The sequence below is a fragment of the Ochotona princeps genome, chromosome 8 (assembly GCF_030435755.1).
Source record: "Ochotona princeps isolate mOchPri1 chromosome 8, mOchPri1.hap1, whole genome shotgun sequence".
Lineage (NCBI taxonomy): Eukaryota > Metazoa > Chordata > Mammalia > Lagomorpha > Ochotonidae > Ochotona > Ochotona princeps.
The window spans coordinates 37,760,230-37,766,767 of NC_080839.1; positions in this window are offsets into that span (position 1 = coordinate 37,760,230).

A 6,538-nucleotide genomic window follows, 5' to 3' on the forward strand; every position below is an offset into this window, starting at 1 on the left:
CCCTCAGCGGACTCTAAAGGGAGACAGCTTCTCCTAAGCACTCAGCGTTGGCAGAGGAGGCCTCAGTGTCCTCAGCACCTGCCCCAGGGACCCCTGCTGCCCTCTCTTGTCCCTGTAGGGCCTCCATTACTACGGAAGAATCCATTAGGGAAAGTGCTTGTGCTTAATCGCAGTTTGCAGAGCCAAGTACAGCTCACCAATCTACTGGGCTGGCCTGTGTTGGAAACAGAAGGCTGCAAAAATGAGTGAGGCAGACAGTAAGTTTCATGGTATCATCCTCTCCTCCTATCCTGGCACCACCCCCCCATTATTCATTAACTGCAAAGGAAGATATCTTGTGAGCAGATCCTAAGCATAAGGCCCAGCCTCACCAGGAATAGTGGACACTTGACATGCATTTTGATGACTTGCCACGTGTAGACCATTTTGCTGAGCTTTAGCCTGAATCAGCCAACCTCACATAGGAAACACAGGTCATAGACAGCAGTGCAGCGGCATTGCACACAGAGAAGCAACTGTTGGCAGGGGTTAGAATCTTGGCCCTCTCTGTATCACCCATGAGTCTAGGGGTATGTAATTCAGTTTTTCTGAGACTTGATTTTTCTCTTCTGGCAAATGGGTGTCACTCTAATAATGTAAGAAAGTTTTCCTGGGCAGCTCAGATCTGGCTTTTTTGGATAACGATGCCTTTCAAAAACAGAACCATGGGGTTGGTGTTATGGCATTGCAGGTTAAGCCTCCACCTTTGACCCTGGCATCCCATCTGGGTGCTAATTTAAGACTTGGCTGCTCCACTTCTGATTTAGCGCTCAGATAGTGCACCCGGAAAAGCAGCTGAAGATGATTCTTGGCCCCCCACACCCACATGGGAGATTGGACGAAGCTCCTGGTTCCTTCAGGCCTGCTCAGCTCTTGCCATTCTGGCTATTTGGGGAGTGAACCAGTAGATGGAAGATCTCTTTCTGTAATTCTGACTTTCAAGAAAAAAATAAACAAGTAAGTATTTAAAATAAAGCCAGAATAAAAAGATATAACTACATAGAAGCATAGTTGGTGTCCATTCATGAGCCCAGTGGTCTGAATTCTAAAAATCACAAATGACAGAAATAGCTGGGAATTATTCTGTATTACATTATTATCGATATTGTAGTTTTAAAGAAGAATGTTATTTTTAGGAAATTCATGCTAGAATAATAAGTGGTGAGGTGCCTTGATATATAATTTTAGGTTGTTCAGCAAAAAACAGTTAACAACTCCTGACAATGGGTGATGTTTATCATACTATCCCTTTCAACTTTGTGGTTGTTAGACACTCCTTAATAACAGTTTCCCTCTCAAAATTCCCTTTTTTTCCTTTATGAGCAGACAGCCCCTGACTGAGGATGTTTTGACTTTACTTGGCTTTTAGTAAGAATTCCATGTCTGATTTATCCTGGGCTGTCCACATGGGTGGCGATCTCTCACCTGCTGAGCACTGGCAGCTACTATCACCCCATGGTCCCCAGGGGGAACAACCCACATCAGGCTGTTGCTCAGCTGTCATGTTCCGTAGGTGAGGGCATATTTTCAGTTGACACTGAGGAACCTCTGTAGTCAGTTGTTATTTTTAAATTTGTTTTACTTTTTAAAAATTTTGCTTAGAGATCTTCCTTCTATGGGTTTACTTTATGCAGGCTGGGCCAGGCTGAAATCATTAGCAGGAATCTCAATCCAGGCCTCCAATGAGGTTGACGGGGACCAAGTACTTGAGTCAGCATTTGCTGCCCACCCCTAACCCTGACATGCATTAGCGGGAAGCCAGAATTGAGAACAGAGCCAGGATTCAAACCCAGGTACTCTGATGTGGGTTGTGAGCATCCCAAGTAGCATCTTTAGTTTTTAAAATATTTATCTTAATTTATTTAAAAGAATTATAGAAAGGAAAAGGCAGGCAGAGGTCTTTCATCTGCCGGTTCATATCCCAAATGACCACAACAGCCAGGTCAGGTCTTTGCTCGACCAAAGCCAGGAGCTAGGAGCTTCAATTGGGTCTCCAACATGGGTGGCAGGAGCCCAAGACTTTGGGCCAACCTCCAATGCTTTCTTAGGTGCATTAGTAGGGAGCTGGATCATGCAGGACTCCAATTGACATCTGTATGGGATGCTGGCATCGTAGGTGGTGGCTTAACTTGCTGATCCACAGCGTTGGTCCTCCAAATGGTGTCTTAATCATTGTACCAAACATCAGCCACAAGTTTGTCTGATGTTGCTGTTGTTGTAAGTAACACCTGGAACACCAGGCAGGCAGTGGGGAGCCACTGTTCACAAAGGGTTGGGTTACAGCTCTCAGTGTCCTCTAGGTCTACCTCTCAGTGAGTGGGCCTCAGGTTCCTCCTTTACATGGCAGTCACAGTGCCCAAGCTTTGTGGCCATCACCTCTTAAAAACAAGCCCATGAACAAGCAAAGTGGCCTGTGTCCGTTCTTAGAGCTGGCAGGTTGAGGGACATCATCCTATCTTTCAGTAACTGCCTGTAGACAAAGGAGGGAGCACTTCAAAATGGTAACAGGAGATTCCACAAAGAGCCACTGGTGCCATCCGGAATGGCAGGAAAGACAACACTGGACGGCCCCATGAGGATTGCTGTAAGTGTCGTGGGGCATTTACATGGATGAAGAGAGCACAAATGTTAAGGCGCCTGGTAGTCCCATAGACACCTCGGCAGGGCCTGCTATGCAGGTGGAGGGGCAAAGAGCTTGTCGTTTTTTGGAATCTGAATGCTTTTCTCCATGTTCATAGTCTGCCAGTCTATTTCCAGTAGATATATTTTTGATTTGGGCCTCAGAACTTGACATTTGGGTTGGTCTCTGAGCTTGTCATTGTTCTACTTCCGTGAATCACAATCAGTTTCCCTTGGGTTGTCTGGGAAGGGAAATGCTTGTTGAGTAGAGGGGCAGGGTCAGCTTTGATCTTGGACTCTCCCTCATGGATGTTGGGCTCTTGACCATCCTATCTTTGAGTCCAGATTGGGATCAGGATTGTGTGAAAAAGGAAAAATGAATTCTTGAGCCTAGAAGGCCAGTTTCCCACATTTTTTTCCAGAGGGAACAGCAGGGTGTGAGTTCCGTAACTATTAAAACATATATGTAAGACTGTTATTTTTATTCTAAAGTCATGTTTGTTATTACATGAAGATTTTAAAATCAATTTTGAAAGACTTATTTATTTGAAAGCCAGAGCTACAGAGAGAGAAAGAGGGAGAGAGATCTTACATCTGCTGGTTCACTTCCCAAATGACTTTAACAGCCAGAGCTAGGCCAGTCTGAAGTCAGGAAGTGGGAGCTTCATCCAGGTCTCCCTGCTGGTGCAGGGCCCATGACTTTGGACCATCCCCTGCTGCTTTCCTAGGCCATAAATAGGGAACTGAACTGGAAGTGGAGCAGTACAGACATGAACTGGTGCCTCTTTGGGATTGAATTGATAGGGATAGGTGGAAGATTAGCTTGTTAAGCCATTACTCCGGCCCCTACCTTCAGATTTTTAGAAAATGCTGTCAGATTGTTGCTTCTGTCAACAGGAAAGGAAGAGAGAAAGAAAAGAAAGATGGAAAGAAAGAAAGAATAGAGAGGGGGAGGGTCTGAGGGAGAGAAGGAAGGAAGGAAAGGAGAAAAGAGAACAAAGCAGAAGAAGAAAAATTTGAAAGTACAGGTGTGGAAGTCAGGCTGACTCGGGCTGGCATGTTGGCTCTGTAGTTCCTGTGAGTCCAAGGGTAATGAATTTGGCAGTGACTGAAATATAATGCAGCCTTCTAGGGCAGCTCTGATCTAGCCATGTAGGATAAAAATGCACTAAATAGCAAAATGAAACTGAAAACCCATAAATTTGATAGTGATATAGTTAAAGTAGAGTATATGGGCAGTTCAAAAAGTTCTTCGAAACATGAAATTGGAAGATAAGTGTTTTGTTGCAAAACTGTTTGAAATTCATAGCATAGCTTTTTCATAGTCTGCATTTCCTATCAATATTTCAAAGACTCCCATGTGCATGAATTTCAAAAATTTTGTGTGTCAAAATCTGTTTTTTAATTCTGTCTTCCACAAACTTTTTGAAGTATGCCCATACTTACATATTTTAAGTTTGAATATATTTTCGACTGATGAGGAGTTATAACTGGTTGCTTTCTTATTGGCACAAAAAATAGAAATGTATCTTGCCACTGATTGTATCCTGTAGTCAGTGGCACCTTATTTTGGATGAAACATGGCCAATTTGGTATGAGGTTTCCCTGGAGATATGGGAAGAAAGGTGGCATTACACTTCCTGTGCCCTAACTTTGAGAAAGCCTCTCCAGATAGTCTAGCTTTTGTCCGGATTCTCCTTTCTGGCATGGCCATGGACCCTTCCCTTCCTCTGTTCCTTCCTTCCAGCTCTTTATCTGTGCCACATTCATTTTCTCTTTTCTCTGCTCTCCCAACTCAATTGGTTCACCTCCCCTATCCCCTATAGGCTTCCATCTCTTTCCCTCCCATTAGCCATGGCCATCTTGGAGTTTGCATTTCCTTTTCCCCACAGCACCTCACTGAGGGAAATAGAAGATCCCCAATGGAATCCACCCTCTTTGGAGGCCAAGAGCAGAGAGACAGTTACAACTACATAATTTTAATATTGTTTGCAACTTTATGGGTAACAGTATCCACCCCATGAGGCTTTTGTGGGGATGGAATGAGACAGGAAGGGGAAGGAGTGGGCAAGACACTGGCTCTGGTTGACTGGCCCTCATGCCTTCTGTTCTCTAAATGGTAGCAGAGTCAACACTGACAACACAGGGAAGGGAAAAACAGACCAAATGGACAAGATTCACCCATGGGTGCAGCACCCCAGCTTTTCCTTAAGCTCTGCACTTTCCCAGGGACAGAGTATTCTTATGTGTCTCAGCCTACACATGGAGATTTAAAAGGGTGGGAGGACCGTTACCAAGCATTTTAATGTGGTTCAACACGTAGTGTTCTGTGATATTTTTAGACCACAGAGAGGAACTTACTGTCATTGACTTCCTTTGTCTGGCATGGATCTCTTAGAGATTCAGGCCATCCTGCAGAAAGTTGTTAAAACAGAGAAATACTGCTATGTACTCTCCTGGGGATGGATCCCCTACAGGACTGAAAGAAGGTCTAGTGGTAGCCCTTCAGCCCATGTTGGGGTGTTGGTTGGGTACATGGCTCTACCCAGCTTCCTTCTAATGCACATTCTGAGAGGTAACAGGTGATGGCTTAAGCAGTTAGGTTCCTGCTGCCGCTATGGAAGACCCAATCTGAATTCCTGGCTCCCAGCTTGGATCCAGCCCAGTTCTAGGTATTGGCGGGTGTCTCTCTCTTTCTCAAATAAATATATACTTTTAAAGTGAGAATAATATTTTTAAAAACACTTTTCTGTTTCTGACTGTGGAAGGTAACAAGGAAAGTTTGCAGTGTTTTAATTATAACTAGTGGGTTCAGTTTTATTTCATATCACATGATTGAGAATTGCAGTAGCTGACCCAAAAGCTGAGCCTGGAGTCATACTCTGCTGTGGGCTGAGTGTGTCTTGAGCAAATCACTGTGGATACTCACACCTCTAATACAACGCTATTTGAAGATAATTAGGGTTAGATGTGATCATAAATACTGTGACCCTTGTGATGGGATTAGTGATTTTACAAGAAGGGACATCAAAAAGCTCTTTCTGTTTCACCAAAGGTCGTGTGCACACACAGAAGGATAGTGTTTGACTACCAGCCAAGAAATGAAACTGCAAAATTGAAAGCTATCTTGGAGCCTGCCGTTGTGTTATAGTGGGTGAAGCTACTACTTGTGACCTTGGCATCCTATATAGGAGTGGCTCCACATCTAATCCAGCTAATAATGTACCTGGGATGGCAGTGGATGATGGCCCAAGTGCTGGGCTGCTGCCACCCATGTCGGGAACTCTGGCTTTTAGTTTCAATCTGATCCTGGAAGAGCTCTCTCTCTATTCTCTCTCTCTCATATCTGTCTCTCCCTCATTTTCTGCCTTTCAAAATAGTGCATATATATATATATATGTACATACACATATATATTGATATTTTATAAAAATAAAAGAAACTTAGGGTTGCTGGCAGTTTGATCTTAAACTTCCCACTTCCAGAACATCGATCCCTGAATGCCTGTCATTTTAACCACCCCATCTGCAGTGTCTTACTGTGGCAGACTGAACTGATTCAGTTTGTGGCTTCCATAGCCAGTGTCAGCAAAGGGGATAACATAAAACTTTCTTTAGCCAGCCTCTTTATGGGAAGGGCCGTCCCCAAGAGCGTGTGAAAGTTGAAACAGTGTAAGAAAGGAAGGATATATGCATACCATTGTGAAATCAACAGAAGCCTTGATGAAACTTAAAATTAGGAAATTTTAATTTTAAGAAATGACAACTCACAGTTGAGCTGTTCCTCAGATTTTGTGCTGGCAGATGTGTGGAGATCATGAGCTGACAGTCATTGCTGGAGGACTTTTGCTGCTTAGTGCTGTGTTTGCAACGTGATTTTG